At 41.8% G+C, this 18313-nt stretch overlaps 1 non-coding gene across 1 annotated transcript; it reads right to left on the reverse strand.

Annotated features, from left to right (window-relative positions):
- Positions 1-15937: 15937 nt before the first annotated feature.
- TRNAA-AGC lies at positions 15938-16009 on the reverse strand. The gene has a single exon. It is a non-coding gene; the product is annotated as a tRNA-Ala (tRNA).
- Positions 16010-18313: the final 2304 nt, after the last annotated feature.

An 18313-nucleotide genomic window follows, 5' to 3' on the forward strand; every position in this document is an offset into this window, starting at 1 on the left:
TGTAACAGATGAACAGACAACACATTATCCCGGAACTGAAGGCAACCTTTTGTTCGGCAAACAGTTACACCCAACAGACCCGGATGGGTACTGGGACTCCAGAAATGGATCAGACATAGGCCTCTAGCTTCAGTTTCTCTATACAGAAGTGGGACTAATGATAGTACCTGACTTACAGAGTCACAGTGAAGATTAAATGAGATAATGCACTTAGTACAATGTCCTACACAAAACAGGTGCTCAATAAACTGAGGTTCTGCTGTGCATCCTTAGAGGGGCAGATCTGTGTCATCAATACTTCTTCCTAGGGTGCTCCCTGAGGCTAATGGCACACATTGGCTCAGGGTCTACCATCTCTGCAAAAAGGACTCCTAGCAGTTCAAAGGTAATATTATACATGAAATGCATCACAAAGGGTTTGGAATTAGTCACTGTTCTATTACTATTGCTATGACTTTTAACTAATAATTATTAAGCACAGTTGCCCAATACTGTTCCAATTACTTTATGTATATTAGCCCACTTAATCCTCAAACAACCCTATCAGATGAGCATTATTATTACCTTTTTGCTGTTGTTATCATCATCTCCCGCATTTACAGGTATGGAAATGAAAACAGAAAGAGGTTAATTTGTCTGTGGTAACTCAGAGAGTAAATGACAGAGCTGGAATTTGAACCCAGGCAGTCTGACTCCCAAACTCCCAAGTGTTTTTTGTTTTTTAAGATTTGATTTATCTGACAGAAAGAGAGACATATGGAGAGAGGGAACACAAGCTGGGGGAGTGGAAGAGGGAGAAGCAGGTTTCCTGGGGAGCAGGGACCCTAATGTGGGACTCGATCCCAGGACCCTGGGATCATGACCTGAGCCGAAGACAGATGCTTAACACTGAGCCACCCTGGTACCCCTCCAAACTCTCAGTCTTAACTGAATGCTCTGCTATTATAATTATCCTTCACACCCTGCATACTATACCAGATTGGACAAGGATCAAATAAGACACAGTAAAGTCCAAGATCACACATTCAGTTGAAACAAGGAAAAATCAGTATTTAAGGCAAAACTCATATAATCTAACATTCGTCTTGGAAGATATAGCATCCATAAAAAGTCAGCATGGTTCTGAGTATTACTGTACTACTTCCCCCAGGCAATTTTTCTTCTAGCATCAAAACAGAAGGCCAATCCTTCAGTTAAACACCAAAAACAAAACAAAACAAAAACACCTGATTAGGGGTTGTCTTGCTGAGTAAAATTTTGGCCAAGCTTGCACAGTTTAATTCCACTAAGTTAAATGGATGTCTCATGTGATGTGGTTTTGTGTGTGTGTGCTGTGTGTGTGGATTTGCTGCATAAACTGCACAGCTAACACTTACGTAAGAGCCTTTGTCATGTGTCAGGCATCACTCTATGTGTTTTACACGTATGAATACACTTATCCCCCCAACAGCTCAAGGAGGTAGGTACTATTGTTATCATTCTCATCTTACAGATGGGGAAACTGAGGCACAGAGTCTCAAGCATTTGCTTTGACATCACCTAACTGGATTTGACCCCAGACACTGTGACTCCAAGGGCCATATGCCATGCCATCATTCTGAGGACCCCAAGGTGAAGTGTGCTTATGACTCTCTTCCCCTCCCTCCATGCCTCCAGCCAGCTTCCTCCATGATCCTGCTGCCTCCAAAGAGCCTGCTGGTCTCTGGGAAGAAACAGTCTCATTGAGTCCTCCCTGAAAGCTAATTCAGCCATTTACCCTCAATTTGTAGCGGATGCTGTCGTCTCTCAGATTTCAAAGAAGATGAATGCATGGGTCAAATTGAATTAAAAAATTTAATTGAATAAGATAGAACCAGACAGCTTGATGGAAGACTTTGATCTGATAAAGGGAGAGTAGAAATGTGTGCTCCTAAGGCCGGGGTGTGATGGGGAGCTGTCTGGACCTTGTCTAGCCTCTTCTCATCTACAGGAAAGCCAGTTATGCCAATTATGGGTGAGATTGCCCTGAGGTGGTGTAGGGAAGACTGTTCCAAGGCATTTACCAGATTACCATGTCCCCAAACAGGCTGCCAGCTCGCCCACCTTCCTGTCTATCCGTCTCTCCAGACCACCACATCTCTGAGCCCCTGAAATCAGGGGCTCTGTCTCAGACTTCACAAGACCCTGTGTCCTGGACACAACAGGAACCCTACAAAAGAGATTTTTTTTAAAAGATTTTATCTATTTATTTGTCAGAAAGAGAGTGAGAGAGAACAAGCAGGGGAGCAACAGGCAAAGGGAGAAGCAGGCTCCCTGCTGAGGAGGGAGCCCAATGTGGAACTCGATTCCAGGACCCTGGGATCATGACCCAAGCTGAAGGCAGACATTTAACCAACTGAGCCACCCAGGCATCCCCAAAAGAGACATTTAAAGAGAGAGAGACAGAGAGAAATACATTTAAGTCAATAGCTCACAGACCCAGTCCCCAGACTTGTTTGGCTTGCCCACTGGTTTGTTTTCTTATCAACAGATTTTTCACTTTTCATTCCAAATTGGTAGCTTTTCTTTAAACACTGCTATTCAAAGTGAGGTCCCAGACCAGCAGCATCAGCACCAACCAGGAGCCTGTCAGAAATGCAGAATCGTAGGTCCCACCCCAGACACTGTAAACCAGAATTCACATTTTAACATTAAAAAAGGAAAAGCTGCTTGCTTAGTATCAGTGGTTCTCAACCCTGGCTACACATTCCAATGACCTGAAGAGCTTTTTAAAAATTGAAACACTCAGGCCACACTCTACCCTTTTCATTCAGAATCCCTAGGGGTAGGATGCAGACATCAGCATTTTTTTAAAGCTCCCAGGTGATTCCAATGGGTTGGTTGAGAAGCAATCGATTAAAATCAGATTATCTGGGGGCACCTGGGTGGCTCAGTGGGTTAAAGCCTCTGCCTTCGGCTCAGGTCATGATCCCAGGGTCCTGGGATCGAGCCCCGCATTGGGCTCCCTGCTTGGAGGAGAGCCTGCTTCTCCCTCTGCCTCTGCCTGCTGCTCTGCCTACTTGTGCTCTCTATCTCTCTGTCAAATAAATAAATAAAATCTTTAAAAAAAAAAAAATCAGAATATCTGGAACCACTTGGGTTTCCTATCCCCACATGGCAGAGTGGCTGAGGCTGCGGAGCCATTCTCCAACCCCACCTGGCCTCATCACGCACTTTTATAACCTGCACCTACCACATGCCTATGATCTACAACTTACGTATCTTCTCAATGTCCTTGAACCTCCTCTCCTCCCAGAATGCTCTCCCTACATTCCCCATCCCCCCTCTTTTAGGAGGGCCACCAGCAAGAACCAGCCAAGCAGTTCCTAATAAAGTAAATATGCATGCAGTGTATGACCCAGCAGTTGCACCTCTAAGCTTCCATCCAAGAGAAATGAACACACATGCCCACAAAAAGACTTATACAAGAACATTCATACACCTTTATTAATAAAAGCCAAAACCAGGAACAACCCAAATAACCATCAACAGAAGAAAGGATAAACAAGCTGCAGTACATCCATTCAGTGGAACACAACTTGGCAATAAAAGGGAACAAATTATTGATCCATGAAAAACACGGATGAATCTCAAAAACCTTACAGTGAAGGAAAAAAGCCAAACATAAAAGTGTACATGCTACATGATTTCATTTATATGAAATTCTTTTATAATGCAAAACAAAGATATGGGGAAAGAAATCAAAGTAGTGGTTGTCTCTGATGTGAGAAGGGACACTGAATATAAAAAGTCATGACAGCACTTCCTGGAATGATGGGAATGTTCTCTATCTCGATCTGGGTGATCATTACATGGGTGTACAAATTTGTCAGAAGTCATCAAACTATACTGTTAAGATCTGTGCATTTTGGGGCACCTGGGTGGCTCAATGGGTTAAGCCTCTGCCTTCGGCTCAGGTCATGATCTCAGGGTCCTGGGATCAAGCCCCACATCGGGCTCTCTACTCGGCGGGGAGCCTGCTTCCCTTCCTCTCTCTCTGCCTGCCTCTTTGCCTACTTGTGATCTCTCTCTCTGTCCAATAAATAAATAAAATCTTTAAAAAAAAAAAATCTGTGCATTTTGATCTATGCAAATTTTACCTCAATAAATGTTTAACCACTAATTAAAAAAAAAAAAAAAACTGTCAAGAGGGAACATGGGGTAGGGGAATATGGGTTTTTGTGTGAACTTAGGAATTTGAGTCTTGACTCTTCTACTTTCAACCTGAAAAATCTCAGGCAAAGGAGGCAGAAGTCAGGCCTGTAAAAGTTGAGAACAGCAGCACTCCGGTAAACACAACTGCTTAGCTACCCAAATCCTTTCTCCCTTGCTGACTCTCATTAATGAGGGATGAAAATCACATACTCACTTTCCCAGCCTTCCTTGCAACTAGGAGTGGCCATGTAACCAAATACCATAATATGTAGACAGATGTCTAGGAGAGATTTTGCATTTCTTACGAAAAATGAATAAATAAAAGGAACAGTTGTAGCTGGTGCCATCCTTCCCTTTCCCTCTTGCTTTGAAAACAGATGTGATGCCTGAGCAGAAGCAGCCCTCTTTTGACTAGGAGGCAATAAGCAGTTAGAAAAAGCTGTGGGAATTCAGAGATACTAGTCCTGACGCTGCTGAGATGCTAAATCAAGGTCAGCAGCTGCCTACCTCCAGACTACTTCTTCTGTAAGAGACAACCACCTATTTACTTACACCACCGTAAGCCAGGCTCTAAGTTCCTTCCAGCCAAAAGCATGCCTAACTATCCAGCACCAAAGATTTCCAGGAGGAATAAGTGAAATAATCTTTATGAAATCACAAAACTCTGTACCAGACAACATTCAGTGTTCACTACATAGAAGTTCTTTCCTCCCAAACCCCCTTGCAGAAATCTGGACTGCTTGACAGCAAAAACCATATAATGGGTTAAGGTGGATTTTTTTTTCCTAGTTAGTGAACAGGTAATATAGACATGTGTGATACCTAGAATAATGTGGCAGCCACCATGATGTCCACATGCTACTCCCCAGAATCTGCAAATATGTTTCATGACATGGGAAGATTAAGACTGTAGTTGGGATTAAGGTTGCTATAAAACTGATCTTGAAATGGGGAGATTATCCTGGATTATCTGGGTGAGCCCACTGCAATCACAATGGTCTTTAAGCATAAAAGAGGGATGGAAAAATGTGTCAGAGGGATGCAATGTACGAAATCAGTGCAATTGAGCACTGATTGTTTGAAGATGCAGAAGCCATGAGCCAAGGACAGGGTTATCTCTAGAAAGCAAAGGAAAGAGATTATCTCCTAGAGTTTCCACAAGGAATGCAGCCCTGGTGATGCCTTAATTTTAGCTCAGTGAGGCCCACTTCAGACTTCTAACCTCCAGGACTATAAGATAATAAATTTCTGTTGTTTTATGCCACTACATTTGTGATCATGTTACAGCAGCCATAGGAAACTAATGCAGTGAGATTTGGAGTCTGAGGTGAACACAACAAACAACCCCTTCTTCTAGAAGGATAAAACAACTTCAAATATTCTAGCCAGACAAACATTCTAAATCTTGATCTGGCTGGTGGTATATACACATGAAAACATATGTAAATTCTGTTTGCCATATATGCATTATACATCAATTAAAAAGTCAAAAAAGCACAGCAAATGTCATGAACAGACCTTTTCAGAAAAGTCCCCCTAAATCCAGCCAACTGAGTCAGCAGGCTGGAAGGGGGCAGGTGGCAGTTTATAGGGAAGTGCCCAAGTCTCATTATAAGATGGTAGGGACTTGAGGCAGAAGCCAGCTCAGTTAAGAAGCTTCCATCCTCTGACTTCCCTCTCTTGCCTAACACACCTGTCAGTCTTGCTTTCATACCACCTTCTCCAACATCTTTCCACAAGCATATTGCCACCCTTACCTAGGATGATCCTTCAACTCTATTTGCCCAGTAAAATCTTAATTTGTACCTCTTGTCTCAGTGTAATCAACAGTATGTCCAGGTTAAATTGATAAATCATATACCATCTACCTCGAACAAATTGTTGAAAAAGTGGCATTCGGGGAGACTGAACCTGGGGGGGGGGGGGAATCACTGCCCCTACTATACCCCCTCCCAATGCTTCTGAATTATGGCAAAATAAAGTGGAACACAAAGTCTCACTCACTGTTTGGGTCTGACCATGATCATACCCTCTGGCCCACTGACCACACCAGCCTTATCATTACAACGATGAGCTCAGAACAGCTGAGGATATAGATCTATAAAACCTCACTCACGTCCTGCCCCTGGCCCAAACCAAAATGCCCACTCCATCCTCCCTGAGCAAAAGCTATGTGCTTAAAAGCATCACGTGGGACCCATTCAAGGTAATTAACAACCTGTTAGATGTCATAAACCAGCCCCACTCCCCGGATCTTTCCCCAACCTTGGAACTTAGATGAAAGGCAGACAAATTTGGTTTCCACTTATCTTTGGGCTGAACTTTTTTTCTTGAGCTGACTAAATGACATCCTGCCTTCTCAGGATCAGAAAACACAGTCTATTTTGTGTTCAGTGACTCTGGAGTCCCTGTGAAAGTCACCTTGTGGAGTCATCTGGTTGAATTCAGCCCAGTTTTGGCTGGTTTCCCAAGAGTGTGAAGATGATTAGACTTTGGTCTGTGGCTCAGCCACCTCCTGAGGCTAGAGACAAACTATGCCCCATTAGGCTCACCTGACAGCCAGCATCAACAACCAAATGTACGGGTGGATGAGTCTTCAGATGATCCCAGTCCCCAGCTGTGAAGTCATCCAGCTAATAACACAGTCATCATAGGACAGAGACAACCCATCCTACTATGCCCTATCTGAAGTTCTGACCTGCAGAAACTGAGAGAGATAACAAAAACTGTTAGTATTTAAACCATTGTGTTTCTACAGTCATTTGCTATGCAGTTTATAATGAATACAGGAAGAACCTGAATCATGCCACGTCATGTGGCATGCAGACGTAAAATCCCATGGAAGGACAGGGACTGGTACTTTTTGAGGTATATAACCACCTCTGGACCAATAACTGAGTCCAGGAGAAAGCTACACACTCTGACTGACCCAACTGTTGGCTAAAATGGGACACACCATGATGGACAACTCCACTTACAAAGCAAGGAGGGAGAGAGAGGTTCTCTCAAGAAAATGATGCTGGCAGACAAAAGCAATGTCAAATACAATGACCTCATTGCTTATCTCTTTTCCACTCCTGCCTTTCCTGCCCCTCTTAACTACAGTGATGCCTTCTGCTGATGGCAAAAGTGTTAGCCCATTCCTATTATGATATCTCCACTGATGTTTCCCACAGATAAATGTATTAGGACCATGGACATCAGTGCTATTGCCAAGGTCAGTCTCTCACTGAAGCTGGAACTCTCTGCCCACTGATGCCTTGAGCTGTATTTTTCCTTTATATGGTCATTTTATTGTATTCCTGGCCTTAGGAATCCTGTATTACTCTGAATTGAACTATAACATCAAACTACTCAGTTTCTGTTCCAATTACTGTGTTGGAACCCAGCACATGTCCTCAGTGCTTCTTTTACTTAGAAAAGTGATTCTCAACCTTGAATGCCTATTAAAATTACCTGGGGAGCTTTTAAAAACAATACAAATGCCCAGGCCCCAATCAAGGTAGAAGACTGAGCATTTGTATTTTTAAATGCTCCTATAGAAGATTCCAGAGTTACAACCAGGGTTAGGACCACTGATTTGAAGTGAATCAATCACACTCCCCCAAGGCTGGCAGGACCACTCTCATAGCCACCACTGCTCCCTCCCATCACTGCCAAAAGGAAGTTCTATCAGTTCCATCTTCTAAATGTCTCTAGTATCTGTCCATTTCAATCCAGTTTCATCAGCACAACTCAGCACAAGCCACCATCATCACCTGCCTGGCCCACTCCAAAAACCCACTTACTCTTCCCCCTTTTCTCCCTCACTCTGCTCCCCACTTCCAATTCTGCCTCCTTGCAATGCTTCCCCACAGTGCACCCAGAGTAGCCCTTTTAAAACATAAATCAGGCAACGTCATTTCCTTGCTTAGAAACCATCAGTGACTTTCAAATGGACTTAAAACTCTGTGTTTCCCCACAGACAACTGTGCTAGGACCATGGATAACAATACTGTTGCCATTGATGGAGACCTTCAAGGGTCCCTATGAAGACCTTCAAGGCTCTAGTCCCTGTCCCCTCTCCAGCCTCACCATCTGACATTCTCCCTGATCACTAAGTTCCAATCATCTTAGACCAGCCCAACCCAAGAGAACTTTCTGTGATAAATGGAAATGTTCTATATTTGCACTCTCCAACATGGGACTTCACAGCCAGCCACATGTGGCTACCAAGCACTTCAAATGTGGATAATGTAAGCAAGGAACCAAATGTTTTATGTAATTTTCATGTAAATTTAAATACCACATGTGGTTAATAGGTTATCATATTGAACAGTGCAGTACTTGGATTGTGAGCATGGCTAATTCTTTACCCCCTCATGGTTTTAGAACAATTCTCTCTGCTTGAACCTGGACATGAAAAAGGAGTAGTTCTCCAAATGAAAATAAGGGAGAGAGATTCCCAGATTAAGGGATGCTGTGGCAGTAAAAGCAACAGGTGTCCACCTCAGTGAGGGAGAAATCAGGGCTGACTCTGAGAGCAAATAATAGGGAATGGTAACGGGGCAGCCCAAAATGCTGAGTTCAAGTTAAAGAAGTGTTCAAATGTGAACGTGCTACAAGACAGTGGAAAAGCAAGTTATGGACAAATATAGTGAGTCCATTGACATAAATCCAGAAATCCACCCAATGAAACAATACACTGTTTACTCCTACAAACATATTACGCAATACCAAAGAAAAGCAACAGAATGTAAACACAAAACTCATAATAGTAGTGACTTCTGAGGGAAGACAGAAGGAGACACAATCAGGGGAAAACAGAGCAGTTCACCCTGAGCACAGGTACGGTTCATTGATGCAGGGAATTTTAAAACACCAAAACAAGTAAAAAATCAATTGGTCTGTTTCTCACTTTCACCAAGCTCCAGAAATTCTAAACAATGTCAGTGATAAAATACTTCTCCCCTAGAAAAAGCTTTTGTTGGTTTAAGTTCTAAAAATTGTTGCAATGGCTAGTTATATAGGTATGTATAGAGATGTATATATGTAAACTTCAAATTTTCACATTTTATTGTTTATCCTTTGTGCCAGTTATCAGTTTTTTTGTCCATCAGCTCCAAATTTAGCATTCTCTGACCTGTTAGGAGATTCTGAAGCTGGACCCTGTGAATGGTACTCCTCTGACAGCCGGCATGACGTTAGGTTATGCAGTAGAGGGCGCTGGAGGGACACTGCAAAAGGGTGGCGCTTCTATTCCTAATGGGAAAGTTTTTCTTGCTCCTAGGGGATGGCAGCCTGTAGGTGGCTTCCCAGGGGGTTTCAGGAGTACCCCAATGAAAGGGTTCCTAGTGAGATTTGCCAACATCCCAATGGGTTGTTTTCTGCTTACTAGCCCTGGCCTTTGGTACTTCAGACCTTGCTGCTGTGTGGTGAACCACAGCCCTTCCTCTCCCACAAGGTCCAAATCTCTTCCTTGGGCAGGCAGTGTCTTACAATTTGTTCCTTCCTTCATGTGGTAGCCAGAATCATAAGGTGGACTCCAGGGACACCTCCCCTGGTGCACATGCCCTGTGTAATCCCTAAGGCTGAGAATATGATAAAGTATGCCTAATGGCACAGCTGACTTTAAGGAAAGGAGATTATCTGGGTGAGCAGGAGCTAATCACAAGAGTCCTTTAAGTCTGGGTCTAGAGGTGAGAGACAGGAAGTCAGTCTGGCTGACACCTTGATTTCAGTCTTGTCTTACCCTTTCTTACCTTGTCATACCTACAGAACTGTGAGGGTGGGTTTTTTTTTTTTTTAATATTCTTTAATGTGGTAAAATACACACTCAATTTACCATTTTATTTTTTTTTTAAGATTTTATTTATTTATTTGACAGAGAGAGATCACAAGTAGGCAGAGAGTCAGGCAGAGAGAGAGGGGGAAGCAGGCTCTCTGCTCAGCAAGGATGCTGAAGCAGATGCAGGGCTCGATCCCAGGACCCTGAGATCACGACCTGAGCCAAAGGCAGCAGCTTAATCCACTGAGCCACCCAGGCGCCCCTCAATTTACCATTTTAACCATTTTGAAGCATACAGTTCAATGGCATTAAGCACATTCACACTATTGTGCAAATATCACCACCATCCGTCTCCAGAATGTTCTTATCATCCCAAGATGAAACTCTGCCCCTATTAAATAATAAATCCCCATGTCTCCCCACAAACCTGCTGGAAACCAATATTCTACTTTCTTGTCTCTATGAATTTGACTATTCTAGGTACTTTGTGTAAGTTTGTGTAGACGGTATTTGTCCTTCTGTCTGGCTTATTCTGCTCCATATATTTTCAAGGTTGTTTTAGAGTATATCACGTGTCAGAACTTCCTTCCTTTTTAAGGCTGAAGAATAGTCCATTACACACATATACCACACTTGTTTATCCATTCAAGTATCAATGGATACTTGGTTTGCATCCACCTTTTGGCTATGCTGTATAATGCTGCTATGAACACAGGTGTACCAATAACTCTGCAAGTCCCTATTTGCAATTATTTTGGGTGTATACCCAGAAGTAGAATTGCTGGATCATATGGTAACGCCATGTTTAATTTTTTGAGGAACTACCATGCTGTTTTCCACTGCAGCGAAATAGGTATTGTTTTAAACTGCTAACTCTGTGCTAATTTGTCACTCAGCAATAGAAAATACACTCGAGTGCTCTCTTCCAGCCCTAGAGATAGTAACTGCTTCTTACATGTGTTAGTCCCATACTGTTTAGGGTTTTCTTTACCTCTCTCTGTAAGTAATCCTCTCTACTAGTAAATACTTCTTTATAAAATTTTCTCTATTCAGACTACTTGTGTGGTGTGTGTTTCCTGAGTGGCCCCTGATGAAGAGACTCTTTAATAAACGGTGTGTTCTATATGGAAGGTAATTTGGAGAACTAGTTTCACAGCCAGCCCCTGACATACATAGCAGATTCAGCAACACCCACACATTTTCTGTGGTAATCTCGTAAGAGTTTGAATTTGTTTGGGTTTGTTTTGGGTGCAATTCATATCTCTAACCTCTGTGATATTGCATATTCCTGTTATTAAATAGCATATTGGAAATAAATGATAGCACGGTGATCTAAAGAAAAAGAGAGAACTTGAGGTTCATCAATTCTGTCGCTCTATTTGATCACTTGGAGTTTTTATTCATGTTTAAAATCTAAAATATCAAGAAGGCATAAACTATAAGATGTTAATTTTTTTGGTGGTTCCAAATTTTGATTAATACATTAAATATTTTATTAAATTTGATAATATGTTTAAATAGAATTTCATATTTCCTTTTAAATTATTTATTTTAAATCTAACTATGTACCAAGAAATAAATGATTATCACTGAACATTAAATCTTTTTTTTTTAAGATTTTTTATTTTTTTATTTGACAGACAGAGATCACAAGTAGGTAGAGAGGCAGGCAGGCAGAGAGGAAGGGAAGCAGGCTCCCTACTGAGCAGAGAGCCCAATGTGGGGCTCCATCCCAGGACCCTGGGATCATGACCTGAGACGAAGGCAGAGGCTTTAACCCACTGAGCCACCCACGTGCCCCTTAAATCTTTACTGAATATAGTTTTGGTGTATAAAGGAGGGAGATATTAAAAAATAATCTACGGTGCCTGGGTGGCTCAGTCATTAAGCATCTGCCCTCAGCTTGGGTCAGGATCCTGGGGTCCTGGGATCAAGCCCTGCATCAGGCTCCCTGCTCGGCAGGAGGCCTGCTTCTTCCTCTCCCATTCCCCCTGCTTGTGTTCCCTCTCTCACTGTCGAATAAATAAATAAAATATTTTAAATATAATAATAAAAATAATAATCTACCCCAGGTGTAAAATATTATGTATACCATGGGGAATATACCCATTAACTTTAGATTTGTACTCACTGTGTTGTTACAAATATTGCTTTGTCTTTATTCAATATATCAAAATAATTTTAAATCAAATAGCACAAAGATATACAGTATAGGTCTAAGTCTACCTTCTAAATTCTCTTCCCTAATCTTGTGCTCCCTAACTTAATTTCCTTCAACCTTTCTGTGTACTCTTGGTTCAAGCTTTGCTCTTGAGACAAAACAGAAAACAAAACAAAAAAAAAATGGGAATTTAAGTTTCTTAAGTTTTCCTCTTCTTGGATGCTGCCTTTTTTTTTTTTTTTTTTTTCCGAGGCAGGGCAGGGAGGGGTAGATGGAGAAGGAGAGAGAAACCCAAGTAGATTTTACTGTAGTGAGCACAAAGCCTGACCCAGGGCTCCATCTCACGACCCGGAAATCAGACCTAAATCAAAGCAAAGAGCCCAACACTCCACCAACTGCACCACTCAGGTGTCCTGGCTGCTTCTTTTAAAATAAAATGATGGAAGCACTGAATTCTTCCAAAGAGAAAGACATGAGGAAAGTAGAGGGGTCTCTTTTTTTTTTTTTTTTTTTTTTAAGTAATCTCTACACCCAAGGTGGGGCTTGAACTTACAACCCCAAGATCAAGAATTGCATGCTCTACCAACTGAGGCAGCCAGGCACCCTAAGATGTTTTTCTTCATACGGTTTCTATCCCTTTGAGCCGGGGCTTGCCCCTCCCAGACCTGTTCTCCAAGAACTCTGCGTCTCTCTGAAGACCCAGCTGTCTGTCAACTTCATGTCCTATCAGGCCAGGAACCCCAGAGCAAGCACACAGGGGAACTGATTCCCAAACCAAGTGCCCACATATTGACTGGCTACCATAGCAACAAGAGCTAGGACACATTAGCCCCTGAGCCACTCCATCTGCAGGCCCCACTGATCCCCACAGCGAAGAGGGTTATCGATTCTCTCCCTACATAACACTCTCCTTCCTGCCCCTGCTGCATATTTACTCCACAACAATACTGAGCAGAAAAGAGCCCCCCAATCAACCATGCCCCTCATACATAACTAAGGGTACACATCAGAATCAGTTATGGAGCTCTTTAAATGTACCTGACATCCTATACCAAAATCCCCAGGGCTGGGGGCTACATTTATGCATTTCAAACATGGTGATCCTCATACACCATGCCAGTTAAAAACCACTGCTGTATAGAGCATGAACAGAGTTTACAGAAGGAAATACCAATGGATTTCAGACATAAGATGCTATCCTCACCCAGAGATAAGGACCCCATAACGTGATACTATATTTTTCACCTATCAGATTGGCAAAGATCAAAAGTTTGACAATCATAGACAAAGAGCTAATCCCCCTAGTTTATAAAATGTTTCTACAAATGGATAATGAAAAGACCAATAATCTAATCCAATAGAAAAAGGGCAAAGGAGAAGAACAGACAGTTGGCAGGGAAATACTTCATTCATAATAAGAAAATCTAATACAACAACCCATCCAAATGTACCAAAAGTTTGGTAATACACTGATAAGGTCATAGGGGAATAGGCTGGTGAGAAGGCAAATTGGTACAGCCCCATGCAGGCAGTACCTATGAAAACTGCAAGCACTTTTCATCTTTGAGCCATTAACTCTACTCCTAGGAATTTAACCAACTGATATTAATTGCACATGTGTGAAAAGATTTAAGTACAGGGTTATTCATTTGCAGCATTGTCTGCAGCAGCAAAAGATCAGAAATAACTCATTTCCCAGCAGGAGACCAGTTAAATCAATTACAGTACAGTCATATAGTGAGATACTCTGCTACACAACCATTTAAATAAGTCAGATCAATGAAAGAATCACAAGACATTTTATTAAGTGAAAAAAAATTACAAGGTGAAAAACAGTATGTGATTAATGGCAAAATTATTTTCAGTAATGATCATTTAATAATCACTAATAATCATTATTTTCTCAAGTCATACTTCAGATTTAAAACAACTAACTGCTTTTAAACAATATGTTACTATTTTAAAATATTTAAATTAGACATATACATATTTAGCATATTTACATATACATATGTAGCATGTGTTATACAGGTAACTCTGAAAGATACACACACAAACTGGTTACACGGCAGAGGATCTCAATAGACATTTTCCCAAAGATAGAAAGATGGCCAACAGGTACACTGTTGAAAAGATGCTCAACATCACTCATCATCAGTGAAATGTAAATCAACCACAGTGACCTACCACCTCCCACATCTTAGAAGCCTATCATCAAAAAGATAAGAAATAACAAGTGTTGGAAATAATGTGGAGAAAGAGAACCCTAGTGCAATGCTGGGATTATAAACTAGTGTAGCCACTATAAAAAACAGTGGTGTTTTCTGCAGTCTTAATTTTGGAGGTTCCCCCCCAAAATCAATGATCCAAAAATTCAACTTCTGGGTATTGATGCAAAGAAAATGAAAATAGTAACCTGAGAAAATATATGCACCCCTATGTTCATTGCAGCATTATTTACAACAGCCAAGATATTGAAACAACCCAAGTGTTAATCAATAGATGAATGGATAAAGAAAGTGGAGTTTGCATATACAATGGAATTATTTGTCCATTTAAAAAGAAAAAAAAGGATATCTTGTCATCTGTGATAGGATGGAACTTGAAGGCATTGTGTTAAAGAAGTAAATCAGACAGAGAAAGACAAATTTCCTATCATTTCACTTCTATGTGGAACTGTAAAAAAAACAAGCTTATAGACACAGAATGGATTGGTGGTTGCTATGGGGTGGGGGAGTGAAATGGGTGAAGGGAGTTAAAAGGTACGAACTTGCAGTTATAAAATAAATAAGTCACGGGGATGTAATGTACAGCATGGTGACTATCATTAATAAGATTGTACTGCCTATTTAAAAGTTGCTAAGAGAGCAGACCTTAAAAGTTCTATAGGGGCACCTGGGTGGCTCAGCCGGTTAAGTGACTCCTGATATTGGCTCAGGTCATCATCGCAGGGTTGTGAGATCAAGCCCCAAGTTGAGCCCTGTGTGGAGCCCCCACCCCTTAATCCCCACATCAGGCTCCTCACTGGGAGTGGAGACTGCTTATCTCTCTCCCTCTGCCCTTCTCCACCCTCTCTGCCTCTCCCCACCCCCAAAAAATTCATAATAATAAAAGTTCTCGGGGCGCCTAAGTGGCTCAGTGGGTTAAAGCCTCTGCCTTCGGCTCAGGTCATGATCCCAGGGTCCTGGGATCGAGCCCCACATCAGGCTCTCTGCTCAGTGAGGAGCCTGCTTCCCCCCCTCCTCTGCCTGCCTCTCTGCCTACTTGTGATCTCTCTCTGTCAAATAAATAAATAAAATTTAAAAATAAAAAATAAAAGTTCTTGGGGCGCCTGGGTGGCTCAGTGGGTTAAGCCGCTGCCTTTGGCTCAGGTCATGATCTCAGGGTCCTGGGATCGAGTCCCGCATCGGGCTCTCTGCTCAGCAGGGATCCTGCTTCCCTCTCTCTCTCTCTCTCTCTCTGCCTGCCTCTCTGTCTACTTGTGATCTCTCTCTGTCAAATAAATAAATAAAATCTTTAAAAAAAAAATAAATAAAAGTTCTCATCACAAGAAAAGTGATTTTTTTGTAACTATATATGGTGACAGATGTTAACTAGATTTATTGTGATGGTAATCTCACAATACACACAAATATGTAATCATTATGTTTGTATACCTGAAACTAATATAGTGTTATATACCAATTATAAGTCAATTAAAAAATAAAACAGAGGAGAGTCATCAGTATAACAGGAAAAAAACATTACTCGGAGAAAAGATAATTTGCAGATTCTACAGGAATGTGGTGTAGCTGTAACAGAAGAAAGGTATTTCCCCAAGCCAGGACATAATAGAATGGAGATGCTGGGGATTGAACCCAAGACCTCATGCATGCTAAGCATACGCTCTACCACTGAGCTACATCCCCACCTGGTGATAACATTGCTTTTCTAAGCTGTTTTCATGAAACAAATCAGAAATGTGCTCCCTTAAAACACTGGTTATAGTGATAGCCAAGAGGTTTGGGAGCAGGGGGAGGATGGTAATGCAGAGGATGTGCAGGGGGATGTTCTGGGAGTAAGGCATAAAAGGAATTTACTTCTCTCTCTATGCTTTTTGTACTACTTGAGTATTTTACCATTAGGCATTGCCTACTTAAAACAAAGATGGAAAATAAAAGAGAAAATAAAGGTTAAACAAAACCACTTTTCTACAACAATGCCCCCACTTTATAGATGGAACACTGAGGCTTAAATAAGAGAAGGGCCTCTCCAATCTACAACACCTCCAGCTCCTCAAGTAGTGGGACCACTTCCCTCCAAGCACCAGAATCCTTTCTTCTTTTCAAGGTGAGAGACTATCCATGCCTCGCTGCCATGATTTCCATGCCTTATCCATCTCTCTGCCCTCAGAGAACCCAGCTCAGAGAATCCAACATTTTTGTGAATCCTTCCATTCTGAAACTAATGTTTGTTGAGGACTGACCATGGCTCAGACATTACACTAACTGCCAGAAGTACACTAATAAGCCTCGAGGTCAAAGTCCCTCCTGACCTTGTAGATAGGGCTGCATGTACATTCACACAGGCCGTGCACTATACAATTTCAGGAAACTCCCATTCACATGAACTACTGTTTAACTGCCATCCCCTGGATTTGTGCCAGGTAAATCTAACTATACCCAGTGGCCTTGCCCATATGACCAATAGCCCAGTGGAGAATATAGCCCAGTGGAGAAAATAAATAATATGTATATATTTCTTTTAATTGGAATCATTGCAATGAAAGAAAAGAACCAGGTGTTCTAAGAAAGAACAAAAGGAGGGACCTATTTTGAGTTCCACACAAGCCATTCTGAGAAAGTGATATTTAAGCCAAGAAATTATATTAGTTAGAAATTTTTTTTAGTTGCTAATAAGAGACCCAGCTTAGCAGCTTTAACAAAACAGTTTCCAATTTCTCTCATTCCATGAAAAACCAGAAGGTAGACAGCCCAAGACTAATTTGGTAGCTCCATCAGTTACCAGGAGCCCAGCCTCTTCCTGTCTTTCTGCTTTACATTCCTTAACATGTGACTTTCATTCTCTAGGTCACCTCATAGTCCAAAATGATGGCTAGAGCTCCAGTCACCACAGGGGCATCACAGACAACAGGACAGGGCAAGGACACTGGAGAAAAGGGAACATGTCCCCATCTATTTAAGGAGAGGACTGTGCCTTACAGAATATTCTACTTCCACCTTGTTGACCAGAAAATGGTCCCATGAACATACCATGCTGCAAGAGAAGCTGGAAACTGTAGTCCCTAATGCACTACCCAGAGCTGTTACTAAAAAGGAAGAATTGTTTTTGAGAGGCAATGAGCAGCCTCTGCTATGGACTAAGAGAATAACGGGAGTTAATTAAGTGAAGAGGCTATAGGAGAACAGGTTCCAAGCAGAGGGAACACAAGTACAAAGTCTCCAGTAAGAAAAGGAGGTTGGTGTGATCTCAGAACTCAAAGGAGGCCAGGATGGCCAGAAAACACTGAGAAGGCGGGGAGGAGCCAAGAAAAGGAGCAGGGAAGGAATTCAGCCCCTTATGCACATTAGCAAATCCAGGTGCCTACCTCCCACTCTAGGCAAAGCCTAGGAATCAGAGACCCATGTTCACATTCTAACTTCACTTCTTCCTCACTGAGGACCTTTGGATACGTCTTTTAACTTGTCTGAGACTGTTTTCTTACTTATAAAATAAGAATTATATGGGCACAATCTATATAGATTATGTGGACTAAATGAGATAATGTATGTGAGGAAGTTAGCACAGCACCTATTTAGCACACATTATTATTTATTAATTACATCTTTGACCAAAAAGACTCACATAACTGTGACATAGTCAACAGTCAAGGTTGTATCCCCAGCTGTGAACAAATCACCTGACACATAGTTATTAGTGCTCAAAAAAATGGTCGCCCTTCCTATTGTGACTGTTGCCAAGGAGAGTAGACAGCTCATCACAATTTATTCTGTGCTCTTTCTTGACTCCTCATCCCAGGCCAGCCAACTACAGGTCTATCCCATCTTTAGCTCACCTACCTTAACGACAAACTAGAAATAAGGATGTGGGGATGAGGGAACGCCATCCCAGGGAGCTAACAGACCTCCAGATGATTAGTTAAGAGTCGCAGTCTCCGTTTTGCTCAGGTAATAAGAGTAAACAAGCTTGGCTCCAATGCAGAAATGCTTACT

The sequence above is a fragment of the Enhydra lutris genome, unplaced genomic scaffold (assembly GCF_002288905.1).
Source record: "Enhydra lutris kenyoni isolate GAN:26980312 unplaced genomic scaffold, ASM228890v2 scaffoldscaffold45, whole genome shotgun sequence".
NCBI classification, from domain to species: domain Eukaryota; kingdom Metazoa; phylum Chordata; class Mammalia; order Carnivora; family Mustelidae; genus Enhydra; species Enhydra lutris.